Raw genomic sequence first — 19,932 nt, 5'->3', positions numbered from 1 at the left:
AAAACACATTGGGGAAAAAAAAAAAAAACAGCCAGGGAAAATGCCAGCTTAGATGCACATAAAGCCTTCTGGTGAAACCACATTAATTATCTCACGAATATCTTGGCTGCTTTCCCTGCCAGCAGGGTTGGATTTCCTGGCATGTGAGCTCTCCCCAGCAGTGCAAGGCAGGGGAAGGCTCTGCTCCTTTCCTTGCTCCCAACCTGGCTGGTTGCTCCCCCTGCCCCTTGCTGCTGAGGGGTTGGAGGTGACGCAGCACAGGGCACGGTGTGCTCACTTTCTTACACCCAAACTGGATTTCTGGCTGTCAGAGCTAAAAATCTTCACTTGCTGTGGCAAGTTCAACCCTCGTCCTCCTCGTCTCCACAGGGGACTGGGTGTCTCTTGCCTATTCCTGGTCAAAGCAATCCCAGAATCATTCAGGCTGGAAAAGACCTCCAAGATCATCAAATCCCCCCTGTGCCCCATCCCCACCCTGTCCCCAGCCCAGAGCACTGAGTGCCACGGCCAGGCCTGCCTTGGACACCTCCAGGGGTGGGCACTCCAAACCTCCCTGGGCAGCCCCTGCCAAGCCCTGACCACCCTTTCTGGGAAGAAATTCCTCCTGATGTCCCCCCTGCCCCTCCCCTGGTGCAGCCTGAGACCTTTTCTTCTTGGATTTCAGGCCCTGTCAGAGCAGCCCCAAGCACTGATGTTATGACCCCTTTCAGCTTTCTCACAGTAAATCAGGACATGAAGAAGTCAGAGCTTCAAAAAACACATGGTGTGCTCTGCCTTGATTTGAGGTGACCAAGAGCTGCTGCAGAGCTGCTGCAGAGCCCCAGGTGCCCTCAGGTACCTCCAGGTCACCTCAGGTGATGCTGAGGCAGCCACAGCTCAGACACTTTGCTGTGTGAAGAGGAAGGGATGAATCTCTGCTTCCCCAGGACAGCTCACAAATGCTGGGAATTCAGGTGGGAATGAAGAATGATGGAGGACTGAGGGCAGCTCCTGCAGTGGTGAATAAGCAGGAGAAAAACCTGTGCATAAGTGTCATCCTGATTCAGGGTCCTATTCTGACCTGGGGCCACTTTTGCATTATTATTATTATTATTGTTGTTGTCATCATCATCCTCATCATCATTATTATCATTATAATCACCATCATCATCATTATAGTTATTATTACATTTATCTAATTATTTCTAGAATTTGATTTTCCCATTCCTTCTCTAGATTCCTTTTTTTTTTTTTTTTTTTTTTTTTTTTTTTTTTTTTTTTTTTTTTTTTTTTTTTTTTTTTTTTTTTTTTTTTTTTTTTTTTTTTTTTTTTTTTTTTTTTTTTTTTTTTTTTTTTTTTTTTTTTTTTTTTTTTTTTTTTTCCCCAGTGGACAGAACTGGACATTTCCTCAGCTCTGTGAATGTTTTTACTCCTCATTCTGCTGGGCACCTCCAGCCACAGTTCTGCACTCCAAGGCCCTCCTGCCTGAACTACACTTTTCCCATGGGAACAGCAGCAATTACCTCCCTGGAAAAATAACCAGGGGCAAGTGTTGAGTGCTTTCCCAACGCTCTGTAATCAGATTTAGCAGGTGGAAGCAGCAGGAAGGAGTTACTGCTCTGCTGCAGAAAATTATGTCAAGAACCTTCACCCTGGAGAAAGCCACTTCTGAGAAGGGGATGAAGATGTTGTTATAAAAATCCACTGGAAAGGGGAAGTCTCCAGAGGGTAGGAGGCATGTCATGATCTTGGAATCAAACTGCACTTCTAGTTTTGTGCTGGGATTTTGTGTTGCACGAAATCTGCACCCTCAGCCCTTAATTTCCAAGCAATGCCATCTCCTGAGATAACTCAGGGAAGCTGGCTGGTGCCTGCAGCTTAACTGCTTTTAAAACACAGGTTTTAATCACATTTGAAGAGATTAATTTGAGAAATGTTTAGAATTTCTGCACTCACAAAAACCCTCTTGAATGAAGAAGCTCCAGAACTTCAGATCCATTCCACAAATGCATTTGGCTTATGGAGCTACTCCTCAACAAACAGAATTTTTAGAAATACAAGGTCCACATGCTCATTAACACCTTGTGCAAGGGCTTTCAAGGAAAAGGATGGTGATGACTGATTTTTCCTTCTGGGCAAGAGAGTAAAAGGGAGTGTACCTGCTGCTGCCTCAGTTAACTCTGAAGAGCTGAGTTCTTAAAGCACATGAGCTCAGGAAATCTCTTGAAGACCAGGGACAGAAGGAGAGGAAATAATTGTGTGTATGTCTTAGATTTAATCACCTTCTGAAGGGACTGATCCTGTCACTCAGAGCAGGAAGGGCAGAGGCCGTAAAAACGCAGCTTTGTCCATAAAGAATGAGATTTTATTATTCATGTTTGGGCTTTTTTTTTTTTCTGATTAAGGCAGGGGAATGTTTCATTCAAAAGATGAAGTAGAATATTATTTATTGGAAAGGGAAGGAAGAGAATTGCTGAGGGCAGACAGAGGAGTTCAGCCTGTGGTGACAGTGGAGCACTGCCCTGTTCCCAGAGTGAGAACAGTTCCTGCCAGAGCTGCAGGAGGGTTGGGATGATCCTCTGGGGCACAGGGGGGGACTCTTGGGGATGGGCCTGTGCAGGGCTGAGGGTTGGACTGGATGATCCTTGGGGGTCCCTCCCAGCTCAGCAGATCCTGGGATTGTGCCATTCTGGGACAGGGACACTGCCCTGCCTGGCCCCTGGAAACACTCCTGCTCTCCTGCTGCTCCCACCAGCATGACAAGGGAAATCTCTGACAGCCAAACCACTTCCACAGCCACAAAGCTCAGGACAGGAATGGGAAGGTTTGTGTTTTTCCCAGCCTTTGCCCAGTTCTGTCACTGATGCACCTTTCACACCCGAGAGCTCGAAGATGTCCTTTTCCTATGCCCTGTTGTCTTCAGGAACTGCCCAGGACAGTCTGGAACCTGCTTTCAGTAGATAGAGGTGCTCCTGTGAAGGAGTTTTAGTTAAATTAATACAATCATATTTAATATCCAACCAGGGCTGAGGGTTGGACTCGATGATCCTTGTGAGTCCCTTCCAACTCAGCATATACTGGGATTCTGGGAGCAAGGCCAGTGAGTTCCTACAGACTCCTGTTCTAACCTCCTTCTGCCATGAAACTCTCCTGTTGCTGCTTTTCTTCCTTTACAACAGAAGGTGGGTGAGCCAGAGGGTTCAGTCCAGGAATCAGTAGTTGCCTGGCCATTAATCTCCCCAGTGCTGGCTCTCACCCTCCCTGCTGTGCCCCTGTCACCAGCAGTGCTGCCCTGGCACCACGGGGACACCTGGACACATCTCTGGTCACCTGGACACGGCTCCAGCACTGGGCAGCACCCCCAGAGTCTCCCAGAGCAGACAGTGTGGAAAGCTCATCAACTCAGCAGGTGCCTCCCAGCACCTGGAATGGGGAGGAGGGAGGGTTGGGTAGAGGTGCAGGTGCATTAACAACCAGATTTTTCTGCCACGAGTCCTTCCAGTGCCTAAAGAGGCTCCAAGAGAGCTGGAGAGGGACCTGGGACAAGGGATGGAATGACAGGGCAAAGGGGAATGGCCTTAAGCTGAAGGAGGTCAGGGTTAGATGGGATATTGGGAGGAAATTGTTCCCTGGGAGGCCCTGGCACAGGTTGCCCAGAGAAGCTGTGGCTGCCCCATCCCTGGAAGTGTCCAAGGCCAGGTTGGACGGGGCTTGGAGCAACCTGGGCCAGTGGAAGGTGTCCCTGCCCATGGCAGGGGGTGGGACTGGATGATCTTTAAGGTCCAACTCAAACCATTCTGTGATTCTGAGAGTGAGGGCAGAATTACACGAGTCTGGTTTTGTTTTTAAAGCCTCTTCTTTGTGCCAAATTAAGAAGAATTGTTCTGGCAGTTTGTCCCCATCCCAACATTCCCCCTCCAAGCTCCTCATTATCTCTGTTGGGTTTCTGTTTCCAATTACTTGGTCCTGCCCCACGTGGAGCAAACTGTGAGTGCTGGATGAGGAGCCTGGGATACCCACACTTATGGGCATGGAGTGCCCTTCCACAGCTCCTGGCACCACCTGCTCATCCCAGGGTGAGCAGGAGGCTGTGCTGGCAGTTCCCCACCCTGCAGGTTCCTAGAGGGAGCTGGGAGCTGCACTGGTGTTTGAATGCTTACAGGGAGTGACTTCTGGGCTTAAATGATGATTCCAGTGTTTACTCCTAAAGATCTCCACAGCCTGGGGGGATGCTGGTAAATAGGACTCCACACTCAAGTTACATCCACTGCTATTGGGGTTGGATATGCAGGAATATGACAGGGAGCCATTCCCAAAGTACAAGGAAGGAATTTAATGGCACACGTCCTGCTTGTTAATGTGTTATTTGTCCTGTGTTAATGAGAGACACAAAGCCACCAATTCCCTGTGTCCTGCTTTGAAATGACACCTTGGAGTGCCTTCAGGAAGGGCTGCTCCAGTCCTAATCCCCTTCCCAGGGATGCTGTGCTTCTGAACACTCTCTACAACCCTGATCAGGCAGGGAGGAGCATCACAGCTTCTCCTGCTGGAGATTTGCTGATCTAATTTAGAGAGGGCCTAATATTCCCCTTCTAATTAATTTGTTCTCTTCGCCTGCCACTGAACTGGCTTTTGTTCTTTGGGAGCTCCTCAAAAATTAGCTGCGATACCTGATGGAATTTAATTATACAGGCTAGGAGAAAGTGATTAAGGGCAAAGGGAGAGCTCCTCACACCCCACATGCTTCATGAGCAGAAGGGAGGGTAGAGCCTGCTCTGCTCAGGGGGAGGGAGAATACTGAGGAGTGATTGTCCCCAGCAGGAACTGTAAGGTTAGATAAACATTCCTTGACATGTGAGTGCCTTTGCCAGGGTCAGATGTGTGTGACCAAAGCTGTCCAGATCCGTCTCAGATCCATTCCCAGTGAAATTAGGTCTGCACATCACCCTTGGCCTCGTGCAGCAGATCTGGGTTCTGATGCTCTTCAATCCCCTTGGGAGCTGTGCTTCCAGAACAGGGAGAACAGGCTGCAAGGGAAGGAGCTGAACTCAAAAGCTCCTGATCCTGAGCCTGGGAGGCCCCAGATCCCATATCCCAGTTCTCAGTGGCAGAGCTGAGCTAAAGATGCTAAACATGAAAGGGATCCAGGCCAAACTTCAACAGGAATTCTGCAAAACTGCACAATTCCTCCAGTGTCTGGTCAGCACAGCCATGCAAATCTCTACTCCAGGGCAGAGGAATAACTGTTATTCAGAGAAAAACAGTGGAATTGCATAAAAGGGTGGCTGAGGAAAGAGAAAATCAGGGAAGAGAGAGCAGAGGAAGAATTGGGACAAATAAAACTGGCTGGTCTCAGGAGAACATTCAGTTTGACTCTGGAAACTGCTCACAGCCACACAACTGAAGGTATCCCACGGCAATGGGAGTGCCAGGCTGTGTAAGCACAACAGGACACACCTTTCCAGGCACATCCTGCATCGTGAGGGGCTGGAACAGCACTGATGTTCAGGTATCACGTGTCAGCCCGTCCCGGGTGGGGCTGGGCTCTGGAATGGTGGGGGAGAGGTGCTCCGGGATCCTCTGCAAAGCCACAGCACCCCCAGGGCTGATTCTCCACCAGCAGAGGACTCTTCCCTGTGCCTGCACTGCCTGACCCAGGGGACAGGCTGAGCCAGGGGCTGGGAGGGACAGTCAGAGGGCAGGAAGGTGCCAGAGAAAGCGTCTCTGCTCCCAGACTGGCAGGATCCTCTCGGGAAGGCACATCAGGGATGAGGGAAGGGCTGCACGGGCAGGGGTCTCTGGAGGGACATTCTCACCATCACATCACCATCCAGAGAAGCCGTAAAATAACTGGAAACGGAAAAAAAATTGTGCGTGAATTTTGCCCCAGTCAAGCTGTCTAAGCCCCAGCACTGAGCAGCCTCTCACACACCAGGGAAGAGCTTCTCAGACCAACACACACACCTTGTTCTACTTAGGAAACAACACATCCTCCCCTGGGAATCCAGGCAGCAGGGCAGGAGCTGGCTGTGTGCCCAGCACTCGCTCTGCTGCCACAGGACACACCAGGGACTGTGGCAAGGGAGCTCAGGAGACCACACTGAACGCTCTGCTGGAGCCTCCTGTCCCTGTTCTGTGCCACCAGCATTAGCAGGAGCTGGGAGAGAAAGTCCCGGTGCTAACGAGCCCCTGCGGGCAGTGGCAGAGATAAAGGACCCAGAGCAGAACATCCACAGCTCCGGAGCAAACACGGCCCTGTCTGAGCCATTTGTGTGTCTGTCTGATGGAGGAGCTGACAGGGGGGCACTCAGAGCCCCTCCTACATAAAACACAGGCCTGTCTGCCAAACCCACCTTTCATCGATTAACAGCTGATCTCTTTGGACTCCCACAAGCCCTCAGGAGCTCTCTGATGCTGCTGCCACCCTCCTTCTGAGCTGACAAGCAGATAGTGGGATCTGGGTGTGCCCACACAATTATCACCTGTAGCCAACAGAGAGGCCAAAGCAACCCCATGTGCTAATTATGCTAATTAAGCACAGCCATGTGGGCCAGGAGAGCCAGCAGTGAATGCACCCAGAGTTGTGGGAGAGATGATTCGAAGCTGCTACAAAAACAACCACGACTTGAGGTGTTTCCCAACTCACCCACCAGCCCTGTCTGCAGTAGCTGGTGCTCCCAGACAGCTTTGAGGGGTGGCTGTGCCCAGGATTCTTCTGCCTCCTGAGGCACCAGGGCTCTGCATCAGCTCAAAGACACTCAGCATGTTGGACTGGGAGTTCTGGCTGCTGCTCATTCCAGCTGGGCCAGGCTGGACCATCACCTGCCCAGGCTGGAGAGGTGGCCCAGGAGAACCTCTTGAAGTTCAACAAGGCCAAGTGAAACGTCCTGCACAAGGGTAGGGTTAATCTGAAGCACAAACACAGGCTGGGCAGAGAATGGATTGATCCTGGCCCTGGGGGTGCTGATGGGGGACAGGCTGGACATGGCCCAGCCCAGAAACCCCCCGTGCCCTGGGCTGATGCCCCAGGTGAGACCCCCCTGCAGAGCTGCCCCAGCCCTGGGAACAGCACAGCAAGGACATGGAGCTGCTGCAGAGAGTCCAGAGGAGGCACCAAGAGGATCAGAAGATGGAGCAGCTCTGCTGGGAGGAAAGGGGAGAGAGTTGGGGATGTTCACTTGGAGAAGAGAAGGCTCTGGGGAGACCTGAGAGCCCCTTCCAGTGCCTAAAGGAGCTCCAGGAATGTTGGACAAGGACTTTGGATAAGGAATGGAAGAACAGGACAAGGGGGAATGGCTTCAAATTGAGTATTGGATTTAGATTAGATATATGGAAGAGATTCTTCCCTGTGATGCAGGTGAGGCCCTGGCACAGGTTGCCCAGAGAAGCTGTGGCTGCCCCATCCCTGGAAGTGTCCAAGGCCAGGTTGGACGGGGCTTGGAGCAACCTGGGCCAGTGGAAGGTGTCCCTGCCCATGGCAGGGGGTGGCACTGGATGATCTTTAGTGTCTCTTCCAACCCAAACCATTCCATGACTCTACAATGACCCATGTGAGCCCTTCCCAAACTTACGAGCAAAATGAGGTGCTCTGTCAAAGCACCTCATTCCCGTGGTCCCACATGAATATCACAACAAGGAACCAGAAATAGAATGAGACACAACCTTGCAAAGCCTTTTGCCACGGCTGGGGCTCAGTCCCAGTATGGCAGGACTGGGCACCAGTTTCCTGTCAGCAAAATGCATCCTGTGCTGTTTCTCTCTCTGCAGTCAAAGTCTAATTCATTGGCTTTTCCTTGGTATGGAAAGGGGCTCTGCTTTCACCCCACAGTGTGGAGTAGTTTGGTCTTTTCCCGTGTTTGAGAGGATTTGATCTGTGTGCACAAGGGTTTAATGGAAAGAACTCCTACCCAGGGAGGGAGGTGTGAAATGGGGACAAGGTGGCAAATGGGGAAGCCTGAGAAGGAAGAACACCGAGTGGATTCCGAAATGAAGGAGATCATACACTAATTAAACCAGCCAGATTTGATAATGACTGCTAATGGCACATTAAACTGTCTAGCCTGAGATATATGTTTGTTTTGCTGCTTCCCAGTTCGGGTTTGCTGTTTGTTTGTTTATTTTGCTGGTTTTACAGTTTTGCGGCTGCTGACCTCCTGAACATGACAATCCTGTCCCGGCCCTGACAGGGGTGATGTTAATGACCCACAACGAGTTCCCAGCAATGTGCTCTGCCCGGCCCCTTCTGCTGAATATCTCTGAAAAAGGTGAATGAAACGGAGTATTCAGAGAAACAGAGGGACTGGCTTTGGAAGGGAAAGCAATTTAGACTCCAGTGTGGTTTGGGGATGTTTTTTTCTTTTTAGTGTTCTGGCATGTTTGAGGAGGAAAACAAAGATTTCTCGGGTGGTTTATGGTAATGTGTCCTGTCACTCGTCCTAATGGCTTTTTTTTTTTTTCTCCCAGTGCAGTCCTGTGGCTCTTCTGTGCTCACACAGCCCCCACCCCAATGCAATCCCTCCCATTTTGTAGCTGTTTGGGGGGGGATTGAACTGCCAAGATAGAAGGGGAGGTGGTTTGCAGTGAGACAGCCTGGCTGCCACGGCAGCATTCCCACAAAACCAGGGCCAGAGACAAGGATAAACCCGAGGAAATGTGAGACTGCACCCCCACTGTGCCACCCCCGATCAGCATCCCCTCTGTGCCCTCAGAACTTCCAGAGGGAGCCAAATAAAGCCCCAGGTACTCAGAGAGTGAGGTTCTGGTTCTGTTCTGGGTTTTAGTGACATTCAGCTCTGTGTATGGGATTTGTCTCTCTGTGCCCAACCCACAAGGAAAAAGGAGCAGGCAGCAGGAAGACCTTGCTCTTTAATTCCAGCTTTGGGGATCTCACGCCAAGCTGAGAAAATGGGGTTGACAAGGCACAGAAGTGAAGGGGACAGAGCTCTCAGGGACAGGGTGGGGTTGTTGGGGTGTCCTGTGCAGGGCCAGGAGTTGGACTGGATGATCCTTGTGGGTCCCTTCCAACCCAGGATATTCCATGGTTCTATGAACTGCCTGATGATTATAAAGAAAATAATCTCCCAGACCAATCAAAACACTTCACCTCACTCCTATTATTTTTATCCTATTTTTAGGTGAGAGCTTGTTGAAGCCACAACTTGTTTTGAGCAGCAACTGTGTCTTTTTCTTTTGGAGGAATTCAACATTAAATACATCAGGGTGTTGAAAAGAAAACTCAAGAAAGAATACACAGTGAGGGGTAGAACAAACCTGCCTGCTGTTCTTAGGGAGTTTGTTGGTCATCTCATAGTCCAACCCTAAGGCAGCAGACAGTGTAGGCATCTCCTAGTGCTCCACAGCTCAGATTTGGAGAGTGCCACCACACTAAAATGGTGAGGAAAACTGACTTTGGCATACCAGAGGATCTTGATAATATTGGATGCTTGCCAGAGATTTCAGAAGTACAGAAGTTGTGTTTTATAAACTTTAACTATGGGACAGGAGGATGGTGCCAATGGTCCCAGAGGGTTGGGGAATACAGGGAAATCTCCTTGGATCTGTAGCTCTCTCACAGACTCCTCACAAGAACTTTGGGACTGTGCAGGTGGCTCAGGAGGCAGTTCAGCAGATCAGCCCAGACCTCAGCTGGGTTGTGCTGTAACTGCTGTAGCAGTGGGGGCAATCCTGTGGTGAACTGAGCTCCTGGGAAGGATTCCTGCCCATATCCATGGCATGGAGCTGTGGGGGATGGCTTCCAAAAGGTCCTAAATCCAAGGCAACAGCTAATGGGGATCACAGGCTGCAGGAGATCCTCCATAGCCAACACCTCCTGGTGGGAGATTTTGTGTGGCTGAACTGCTTAAATTTGTGTCTCTTGATTTCTGTTTGTTAATTAAAGGAGAGGAAAGACATGGTCAAAAAACTGACCAGTGACAGAACTCAAAGGTACAGCTGGAGCTGTGTCAGGGCAGGCTCAGGGTGGATCTCAGCAAAAGGTTCTTCCCCCACAGGCTGGTTGGGCACTGAACAGGCTCCCCAGGGCAGTGGGCACAGCCCCAAGGCTGCCAGAGCTGCAGGAGGCTTTGGACAACACTCTGAGGGACAGGGTGGGATTGCTGGGGTGTCTGTGCAGGGCCAGGGGTTGGACTGGATGATCCTGATGGGTCCCTTGCAGCTCAGGACGTTCCATGATTGTGTGGCTCTGTGCTGCAACCTGGCTCACAGCTATCCCAGAGCTTTACAGTGTCACAACTTGCACTATTGATATGCAGGTGATGCAAGCCACTGATTAACCCCCAAAGCATGAATTAATTAGAGCTGTAGATATGGTGTCATCATCGTGAATTAATTAGAGCTATAGATATGACATCAGCATCATCATCACAATTGTCTTAAAAGCAAAGAAAGCTGAGGAGCTGAGGCCACTGCACCACCCTGAGCAGCGATTCCTCCCCCCTGAGCAGCGATTCCTCCACCCTGGCTGCTCCCACCAACTGCAGGAGGGAGGGATGGAGGGAGGCCCTGGAGAGCCTCAGGCCTTTAATGGACCCCAACCAGTAACAAAGTGTGCTCTCAGAAGTGCCAGTGGGGAAAATGTTCCCTTCCCAGGGACAAAGCTGCTCAACTCCTACTTCCAGGAACCAGGTCACTTCCAGGCAGGAATGGACCCTGAGCAGCCCAGACCCAGCCAGGACAGCTGGGTGCAGGTGGAGAGGTGAGCTGTGTGTGCTGTGGGGTCTCTCCAGTGTCACTGTCCCCAGGGTCCCAGTCCACTGGAGTGGCACTGCTGTGCCCTCTGAGACTTGGTGTTTCTGTTCTATTCTCTCCTAATTCCTCTTTCCCCTTTTTCTCAGTTTCAGACCTAGATCTTAAAATATTTCAAGGAGATTCACTGATTTATCAGGCTGGATCTCAGCAGATCACAGAGCAGGCTTGGATAGTTCCCCTCTCCCTTTCTAACACAGAGCCAGGGAGGAGCAGGAAAGGCAGGACAGGAGAAAGGGGGAGAGATGAAAGCAAAAAAGTAAAGTGTGGGCAACAGATCCAGAGGGGATTCTGTCCCTCTGCCCCCTCAGGTGAGACCCCCCTGCAGAGCTGCCCCAGCCCTGGGAACAGCACAGCAAGGACATGGAGCTGCTGCAGAGAGTCCAGAGGAGGAACCAAGAGGATCAGAAGATGGAGCAGCTCTGCTGGGAGGAAAGGGGAGAGAGCTGGGATTGTTCAGCCTGGAGAGGAGAAGCTTTGGGGTGACCTCATTGTGGCCTTCCAAGACCTGAAGGAGCTACAAGAAAGATGGAGAGAGACTGTTTCCAAGGGCCTGGAGTGACAGGACAAGAAGGAATAGCTTCAAACTGACACAGAGGGAGTTTAGATTGGATATTAAATATGATTGTATTAATTTAACTAAAACTCCTTCACAGGAGCACCTCTATCTACTGAAAGCAGGTTCCAGACTGTCCTGGGCAGTTCCTGAAGACAACAGGGCATAGGAAAAGGACATCTTCGAGCTCTCGGGTGTGAAAGATGCATCAGTGACAGAACTGGGCAAAGGCTGGGAAAAACACAAACCTTCCCATTCCTGTCCTGAGCTTTGTGGCTGTGGAAGTGGTTTGGATTGGTGAGAAGATCACGCTGTCAGAGATTTCCCTTGTCATGCTGGTGGGAGCAGCAGGAGAGCAGGAGTGTTTCCAGGGGCCAGGCAGGGCAGTGTCCCTGTCCCAGAATGGCACAATCCCAGGATCTGCTGAGCTGGAAGGGACCCCCAAGGATCATCCAGTCCAACCCTCAGCCCTGCACAGGCCCATCCCCAAGAGTCCCCCCCTGTGCCCCAGAGGATCATCCCAACCCTCCTGCAGCTCTGGCAGGAACTGTTCTCACTCTGGGAACAGGGCAGTGCTCCACTGTCACCACAGGCTGAACTCCTCTGTCTGCCCTCAGCAATTCTCCTCCTGCACCACTTTTTTGGGACAGGTGTTTGGACCAAAACCTTTCCATCTCAGACGCAGTGATAATTTTTCCTTCTGTTTTTAGGAAACAACAGACTTTTTTACAAGATGTTGGCAGTTTCTTCCAGCCATCCATCCTGGCACTGCCTTTCAGAAGCAGGATGAGCTCTGATTGCAGTCATTTCTCTTAGCCCTAAATGAGGCTGGAACGCTCCACCCCACAGGTACCTCCCCCCTGGGACATGGGAACACCCACTGAGTCACATCATCTGCCTTGGGACCTTCTGTGCCACCATTCAAACTGCTCAGGATTCAACACAGCTCTCTTTGGAAGCTCAGAAACACACCAGCCAATTTCCAAAGGATCCCAAATGTCCTCAGGGAGGCAGAGGCACAGTTTCCCTTGGATTCCTGGTGTGGTTGTTCCTACTGTGCCCCAGGCATTAAGAAAGAGCAAACTGTAACACCTTGCCGAGGTGTTGCCTTTGCAGTTTGATGTCACCTGCTGTGCCACCTGATGTGACCCAGCTCTGAGGGGACTCCAGTGAGGCAAGGGAGGCTCTGAGCAGCTGAAGATCCAGCCCTCAAGGGCAGCAGGAACAGTTTATCATTCCCAAAGGGACACCACCCCCTGACAGGTGTGAACTGCTCATGGGAAGTGAATCTGTGCAAGAACAAAGGTTGTCAGGAATAGTCAACGTGGCCTCACCAGGTGGAAATCCCTGCTGAGGGAGCTGGGGAGACATCTGAGGGGTGACCTCATCAAGGTCTGGGAGGATCTGAAGGGTGAGTGTCAAGAGGGTGGACCAGACTGATTGCCCAGCAACAGGACAAGGGGCAACAGGCACAAACTCACATAGGGGGATCCATCTGAACATGAGGAAAAACTTCTTCACTTGGAGGGTGCCAGAGCCCTGGAACAGCTGCCCAGAGAGGCTGTGGGGTCTCCTTCCCTGGGGATACTCCAAACCCACCTGGGTGTGATCCTGTGCAACCCCAGGTGACTCTGCTTGAGCAGAGGGGATGGACCAGGGGATCTCCAGAGGTCCTTTCCAACCCCCACCACTCTGTCTGATGTCAGCCTGCTTGGTTTTGTTGGCCAAGTCATGTCTCTGCCTGTGCTTCAGTTTGAGAACTGATAAATGGTGATAATACTTATTTTCTCAGCTGGGCTTTGGGAGCTTCCTTATAAATATTTATGAAGAGCTCTGTTTATAATTATAAGTAAATAAATGGGTGTATGGAATTCACAGTCTAAGGATGCAAGTTGTTCTGTTTCACACACTCAAATGCAGTCATTTATGGTTTCTGCCTTCAGTTGGAAGCAGAGAAGTTGGGAATAGCAACTTCAAAAGCACATCTCAAACTGAGCCCCAATTAAGAAGGAAAAGCCAGAACTTAAGGGGCAAATCCTGCTGACATCAGGAAAGACAGGGAGAAGCTCTTGTAGGTACTTCATGTGCTTAAAGATGTAGATGGTGCCTGCTGAAGTTTATAAAGTGCTGAAGTGTCTAAATCCTTTCTTAAGTCAGTCTGAGAAGGGACATCATGCACAGACACTCAGGGTCATTTGGGGGTTTATAATCTGCTCATTCTCCTGTGACACCTGCAGTAGGTTACCTTTGGGGACCTTCTGGGAATCCTCCCAGTTTTCTTTTTGCATCCACCCCCTTTATCCTGATCAGCCTTGGCCTTGTTTCCAACTCAGCCCAGTTGCCCATTCCTAATTAACCCCTTTGGAGCTCCCTGAGCACCAGGAGCCTCCTGCCATCATCACCCAGACCCTGGTCCAGCAACAGCCCTTCCATGACAGCACCCACTCTTTCTTCTCCCAAGGCTGGTGGAAGGTTCACAGGGGCCAGGGGACAAACTCCTGTTTGCAGAGTTGCCCTGAGCTGTGTTTTCAGCTCTGCAATAATCCACATGTAACGCAACCCCAGATCCATGCCCAAGTCCCAGCCTGGACAGTGTCTCCCAGGACACAAAGATCCACCCCAAGGCTCAAAAGACCCATCTTCTGTTTCTGGATTAACTCCCTGAGGGCTGTTGGACCTTGGGGAATGCTCCATACCTGCCCCTGAAATTTCCCCAGAAATTGTGAATGTTGGTTCTCTCCATCATTAAGTACTTTGAGGAAAAACTAAGATATTAAAAACCAGGCAGGATTTTTTCTGGAGGGAAAGTTAATACTGCTGTAGAAATGGCTTTGGGATAACAGGCATGATTATCAGGGATTCTTTCAGTGGTTATATTTCCCTGCTTTCCTGAATTCCTGGACTTGGAGTTCTCTGCAGCTGCCCCTGGAAAACAGCCCCATCCTTCCCTGGGAGCAGAGGGTGATCTCTGCAGAGCCCTGGGGACACAAACCATCAGACTGCTGCACTGATCCTGCCAGGATCCCTGAGGAATCCCCCACTCCACAAGTCTGGGAGGTGGTTTGCACAAAATAGGCCTGTGGTGTATTTTAATTGCTGATGGGAACGTGGATCCCAGTGGAGAGCTGGGAACACACTGGAGATCTGCAGCTGTACATGACAAATGCATTTAATGCTTGACATTAGTTGTCCCAACAAGGGTTAGAGGTGTCAGCAGAGTGGTCTAGGTTGGGCTGGAAAAGCAGAAACAAAGGCATCCAAGATCTACAGCCAAGCCTAAAAGATTGTCCTTTAGTGATACTATAATTCAAATTTTAGTGAATAAGAAGGAGGAAAACAAGTGTAAGTTAAAAGGCTACTGAGAAGCAGGATTGGGGGAGCTTCCTGGGGGTGTTTTAATATCTTCTGGTGCTGAGTGAAGAGGCTGGAGAGAAGTGACAGATAAGTGGCTTCTCCTCAAATGCCAGCATGCAGTAAATCTGTCTGTGCAGACACCTGCAGGAGTCTGGCACTTCAGGGGTATTTAAAGCTATTTTAAAGCCTGGGAGGGCCCTGCCAGGCTGGGAAGGGCAAAGGGCCTGGTCATTCTTCTACTGCTGGTGTGCCCCTGTGGTACCAACCTGTGAGTGTTTAAAGAGCCCCCCCCCAGTGCTGTGAGAGATGAACCCTCTGCAGGATTCACTGGCACTGACCTCAGAGGGGGGGATGCTGCCCCTCTGCCCCCTCAGGTGAGACCCCACCTGCAGAGCTGCTCCAGCCCTGGGGCCCCAATACAAGAAGGACGTGGAGCTGCTGGAGAGAGTCCAGAGGAGGCCACAGATGAGATCCAAGGGCTGGAGCCAGACTGGGAGAGCTGGGATTGTTCAGCCTGGAGAAGAGAAGGCTCCAGGGAGACCTGAGAGCCCTTTCCAGGGCCTAAAGGAGCTCCAGGAGAGCTGGAGAGGGATGTGGGACAAGGGATGGAGGGACAGGACAAGGGGGAATGGTCTTAAGCTGAAGGAAGGTGGGTTTGGATTGGATATTAGGAAGAAATTCTTCCCCTCACAAGGGGGAATGGATCTACACTGACAGAGAGTAGAGGAGATATTAGGAAAAAAATCATTTGCTGTGAGGGTGGTTCAGCCTGGAGAGAAGAAGGTTGAGTGAAGACCTCACAGCACCTTTCAGGATCTGAAGGGGCTCCAGGGAAGCTGGAGAGGCACTGCTCATCAGGAACTGGAGTGACAGGACAAGGGGAATGGATTCAGACTGAAAGAAGGGAAATTTAGGTGAGATTTATGGAAAAAATGCTCCCCTGTGGGCGTGGGCAGGCCCTGGCACAGGTTGCCCAGAGAAGCTGTGGCTGCCCCATCCCTGGAAGTGTCCAAGGCCAGGTTGGACGGGGCTTGGAGCAACCTGGGCTGGTGGAAGGTGTCCCTGCCCATGGCAGGGGGTGGCACTGGATGATCTTTAAGTTCCCTTCCAACCCAAACCAATCTGTGCTTCCATGTCCCTTTTCCAGCCCCCTGTGCCCAGTCCCCTGCCCTTCCTGAATTGTGCCAGTCACTGTGGGCACCTCTGGTCACACAGGACCAGCCCAGTGTTGTGTCTTCCAGCTGGCCCTCCTGGCCCCCCAGACTGTCCCACCACCCTTTTCTGCAGCTGGTAGAAAATGCCCCAGCACCTGCCAGTCTGACATGAGCATGGGATGCTTTAGTGCCCAGGCTGGCAGGAGGTGGCATGGAGCTAAATTGCCCAAGACAGCCACTGATGGATTATGGCACCCAAAATTAACTGGAGGGATATTTATATTTTCACTGCCCAAGCCTTGGAATGAGGCCCTTGGAGTTTGGCAGCTCTCCCCCAGGGCTGCATTAGAAAGCTGCTGAGGGCTGAGGCAGATGCTGCAGAAAGTGAGTGCTGGCTTTGTTTCCAGGTAGGAAACAGGAATTCAGGCAGTTGCTGCCCCACAGTGCTGGAGTTCTCTGGACAAAGCTGTGTCCATCTGCCCTGTGGTGCTGGACTCTGCTGTCCCTCCCTGGCAGCAGCAGTTGGCCCTGAGGGCAAACACCCTCCCACCTTGCCTTTTGGACTATTTTCTCTTTGGCTGAGCTGCTAATTACATAGTAATTACTTAGGAAAATTCCTTAATCAAAATGCCATTTGAGGAGGGAATGAGCAAAGAGGCCAGGGAGGGCAGCGTGTCTCACAGGCAGAAGCTGCCACCCCGAGCATCTGCAGACCTGGCTGCCCTGGAGAACCACCAGGAGGCCCAGGGGGGACAGGGCTGTGCTCCAAGGCAGCACAAAGCACCCCAAGGCTGCTCTTTTGGGTGCTGGGTGCTCTGAGGGAGCTGCATCTCCCATCTCCCAGGAGGGCTCTGCCCTGGCTCGTGCTGCTCAGCGTTCCAGGAGCACTTTGCTCTTACAGAGAGGCCCTTGGGCTCTCAATGGATCTGAGCATCAGCCTCACTGCCCAGAGGTTTGAGAGGACACCTGGTTGATAGAAGCTGTCCTGGATTCTTGGAAGGGTCAGAGACTGACACAGCCTCAGTTACGAGCACAGAAAATATTTGCTCCAAGATTTCATATTTTAAACAACTGAATGCAAAGGCATATAAATATATATAAGTACTGAGACCTAAAACCCCAGCTGGGAGTTCAGGATGCCCAGCCAGCTCCCTGTCCAAGGCACAGCTTGCTGGCCTCCCTCTCACTGACACTGGAAAGTTTTTCACTCCATTATTATCTTCACACAGTCAAATCTCTGCTGTCAGCCCCAGATTTGAGAGTTCAGAATAATTGCACATCACATCCAACCCTTTGGCACCTCTCTGGACATCTTCTTGAGCTCATTCAAACCCTCACTGAGCAGCACATGTCCCAAAGCAGCTCCTCCAGGGCTCCAGTCACTCATCCACTGCAAAACCCAACTGTTTGTTCTCATCCCTTGCTTCCTGTCACTTCATCTGTTATCAATTCTCAAGAAGACCTCTCCTCTCATTCCATGCTGTTCTCGAGCACTACTGATGAAAGACCTGGCTGACAATTTCCAGAGGAAAATGACTGCAGTGCCTTGACAGCATCACTGCCCTGCCCACGTCAGCCGGTCCTTCCCGGGGCACTGGCACATTCACAGCGTGTGCCCTCCTCTCTCAAAAGCCCTCCTGCCTCTCCTCCTCCGTATCCTGCCTCTCCTCCTTCGTATCCTGCCTCTCCTCCTTCATTTTAGTGCCACCTATCACAGTGCCCCTGCCCTGTCAGCTCATCTTTCACATCCCCAGAACCAGCTTTTCTGAAGATGAATATTGACACCTTCCACTCACCTGAGGGAGAGGTTGGGCTGAGCTCAGGGGGCCTCAGCAGCTCCCCTTTCAAACCCCTTCACTGAATATTTAGTCCAGATGGATTTTTTTTTATCATTTCACTGATAAGATTTGATCCAAAACTTCCCTGATTCTTCAGTTTCACCAGAAACAGCCCCTACCCTGCCCATGGGACTCTCCTGTCCCCCCATGCTATGGACAATAACAATGCAAAGATTAAGATATCAAGGGGTTTGTCCTCCCTGGGTGCCCTCACGTTCTGAAAACACACATTGCCATCATTTCCCAGCATCTCTGCTTAAAAATTTCCCTCCTTTAGATCAAGACATCTCATTACACAAGAAAAACAGAACATTTTTTCTGTTGCAAAATCTCCTTTCATCTGAAGATGGTTCTCTAGATGAATCTCAACAGAGGAGGTTTTTGAAGTGCAAGTAACAATTTTCTCAGACACAGAGCTCTTTCAAACTCAACTTTGTCCAAAAAACTGAGGACAATTCTAGATTGGAGACTCTGCAACTCTGATGGTGGAGGAGTCTGGTTGCTTGGTTGGTTTGAAATCTATTTCTTCAGCTCTGATAAAGGAATTGGCAAAACTCACCAAGAGAAAACCAAAACCACTCTTCAGAGCAGTGAAGGGTCCCTGGGTGTCACCTACTTGGTGTGTAAAATCTGTGCCTGGAATTCTGCTCCTTCTGACCACCACCAGGATCAGGAGGCTGGAGAGCAATGACAAGACTCTTTTTTTGTACTTGGAGAAAAGACTCTGGCCTAGTTTTATATTTCATATTCTGTTGGCCTTTCAATTCTCAGAATATGCCTGGCCAAGAGAATACACTGGTCCAAAATCAGCCCCAGACGTGCTAGGGAAGAGGTGACCACAGAGAGAAATGGAGATAATTTTCTGGTGTTAAAAATCTTCTGCTCTTCATCTGGGGGGACCTGCAGGTGTGAAGAAGAGCCCACTGACAGGATTAGCACTTGGAATGCAGCAAACAGCCCAGCCTAGCACTCTGGTTAGCCTGATATATCTGGGGAAGGCTTTTAATAAGCCATTTGAGTCAGGATGTTCCAGAGATGTATGTATTCAAAGTGCTGTTTTCAGCAGTGCCTTCCACCCAGAGGCACATTCTGAGCTTGTTCTGAATGTGAACAAATGCAGGAGAAGCCTTTAATCTTTGTGGAAATCATGGCAAACATCTCCAGCTGGACCCAGGGGAGTGTTTCCACCCCAAACATCACACAGGGGAGGGATCTCTGCTCTTGGCCCTGCTCTCCCCGGCCACGGGCTCAGGATGGGCTTTGTCCCTTTTCCAAGCCCAGGATGAGCCACATTGCTTGCAGGTTATCCCTGCTTTCCCCTCACCCATCATTCTCCCTCTCCCCTCTCTCCCTTCCTCCCAACCAGCCAGGCTCTGCTTCAAATTACTGCCTTCCTTCATTCATTGAATTAGCGAGTTTCTCGCCCAAATCCCCAGCAAGTATTTGAATTAATTTGCCGGGGCTCGGCGTGGGAATGGCTATGGAAGGCGTTCCGATCCCTCCCTGCTGCTTCGCAGTTTGTGTTGCCATTTACAGCTGTTCAGAGGAACACAAAGCAGGTGTGAAACGATCCCCCAGTCCCCCAGCAGCGCTTTCCAGCCCCTGGGCTCTATTGTGAGACACTAGTTAAGGTGCAGGTGGGTGAAGAATTAGGGAAACCACTTGGAAACCACTTGGAGTGTTCCAGGAGCGGGTTTTTTTTCTTTTCTCTGTAGTCCTGGTGCCATTCACCGACATTTGAAAAGAAAGAAACAGGGCCAGCTTTGAAATCTTGAGGATTTATAGGAGATAAGGCAATTCAGTGCCACTCCATCTGCTTTTTCCTCCCACCACATCCCATGTTATGGTAAGCCCCAGTGCTTTCCCTCCCAGGAAAATCCCAAATGGGTTAATGCATTTTCCGAGCCACCAGAAAATGTCCAGAGTTTCTGTCTCAGAAGGTTTGGAGGGTGAGAGTTACTCTGTGCCCTGCCACTGAAATCCCACTCCCAAGAGGGAGGGTGAGTCCAGCAGAGTGGGGAGAGGTGGATGTGCTGGGGTTGGTGCAGGGGGGATGACACCAGCTCCTCATTTCTGTGGTGTGGGGGCTCCAGATCCTCACCTGGGTGAGCCCCAAGTTACCCTGGGCAGGGTTAGGTGTTGGCAGTATTCACCCACCCCTGGTGCCAGGACAGCTGATGCCCTTTGATTCCCAATCCCTGTGGCAATCCCAGCTCCCTTTTACAGGGAAATGGAGCACAGAGGAGCAAGGGCCTTATTTTAAGAGGTCTGGGCTTCAAAAATAAAC

General features: G+C 50.8%; 1 protein-coding gene and 1 long non-coding RNA gene across 4 annotated transcripts in view; one reads left to right on the top strand and one right to left on the bottom strand.

Annotated features, from left to right (window-relative positions):
* The window catches only part of LOC114070514 (protein shisa-6-like), a 55,324-nt gene that overhangs the window by 11,434 nt on the left and 23,958 nt on the right, over window positions 1–19,932 (bottom strand). The gene's annotated exons all lie outside the window — the stretch shown is intronic.
* Window positions 3,172–12,553, top strand: LOC114070516. Of its 3 annotated transcripts, XR_003573933.1 has the most exons (4): window positions 7,496–8,243; window positions 8,443–8,718; window positions 9,114–9,371; window positions 12,010–12,553. It is a non-coding gene; the product is annotated as an uncharacterized LOC114070516 (long non-coding RNA). The 3 variants fall into 3 exon arrangements; XR_003573934.1 differs by lacking the exons at window positions 8,443–8,718; window positions 9,114–9,371 and adding an exon at window positions 3,172–3,388 and having other exon boundaries at window positions 8,114–8,243; XR_003573932.1 differs by lacking the exon at window positions 12,010–12,553 and having other exon boundaries at window positions 9,114–9,481.

This window comes from Empidonax traillii, unplaced genomic scaffold (genome assembly GCF_003031625.1).
Source record: "Empidonax traillii isolate 1590-97213 ecotype Southwest subspecies unplaced genomic scaffold, ASM303162v1 scaffold1587:size194116, whole genome shotgun sequence".
NCBI classification, from domain to species: Eukaryota; Metazoa; Chordata; class Aves; order Passeriformes; family Tyrannidae; genus Empidonax; species Empidonax traillii.
Note: the sequence above shows the minus strand (reverse complement) of the source record. Positions and strands in the feature narration are given on the sequence as shown.